This window comes from Octodon degus, unplaced genomic scaffold (assembly GCF_000260255.1).
Source record: "Octodon degus isolate 3935 unplaced genomic scaffold, OctDeg1.0 scaffold00043, whole genome shotgun sequence".
NCBI lineage: Eukaryota > Metazoa > Chordata > Mammalia > Rodentia > Octodontidae > Octodon > Octodon degus.
In genome coordinates, this window is record NW_004524619.1 from 3,162,040 (window position 1) to 3,162,898 (window position 859).

General features: G+C 39.9%; 1 protein-coding gene across 2 annotated transcripts in view; it reads right to left on the reverse strand.

Annotated features, from left to right (window-relative positions):
* Plcl2 (phospholipase C like 2) overlaps positions 1 to 859 on the reverse strand; it is a 217,857-nt gene that overhangs the window by 115,090 nt on the left and 101,908 nt on the right. The gene's annotated exons all lie outside the window — the stretch shown is intronic.

Sequence of the window (859 nt, forward strand, 5' to 3'; positions counted from 1 at the left end):
CATTCTCTTAATGAATAGAATGATGTGTTCTAATGGTATTTGTAAATAGGATCACAAGTCCACTTCTTGTACAGCAATTAACCACTGAGAAGAATATATGCAGTGTATTATTTGGTGAAACTGTACTTCCGATTAGATTTGAAACTGTCTCATTGCTATCTGTTTATCAATAAAACTTTGAAAAAAAAGATAAACACCTAATAATTACCATCTTCACATACATATATTGTAATTGAAAATTTTCTGTTTAAATCTACTCTAAGTTTTCTTTATCTCGATTATTTAATCCATTCATCTTCAATATTACTAATATAACTGGACTCACAGCTGCCATTTTACTTTTTCTTCTCTGTATCTCATGTCCCTTTGTTCCTTTAATCTTTTTTCATGCTATGTTTTACACTAAGTGAGGTGTGTTTGAAAATCTAACAGCATGGAGTTCATTTATTTGTTTGTTTATTTTGGTTTTTTTTGAGACAGGGTCTCACTGTGCAGCTCAGGATGGCTTTCAGCTCACTCTGTAGTCTCGATCATCCTGAACTAGCAAAGATCCGCCTGCCTCAGCTTCCAGAGTGGTGGGATTACAGGTGTACACCAGCATGCCCAGCCTAGCTGGTTGGCTGGCCGGCTGGCGCTCGCTCGCTCCCTCCCTCCCTCCCTCATCAGGAATAGAACTCAGGACCTTGTGCTTGCCAGGCAGGCACTGTGCCACTGAGCTATCTCCCCATTCCAACACAGAGTTTAGGGTGAAGGAGTGTAGTATGGAGACGGCTGAATATAGATGACTTTGTACACCGAGAAGATGGAGAATCTTTAAGTTAGAGATAACAGAGGACCAGCCAGACAGCTCAGCAGATGA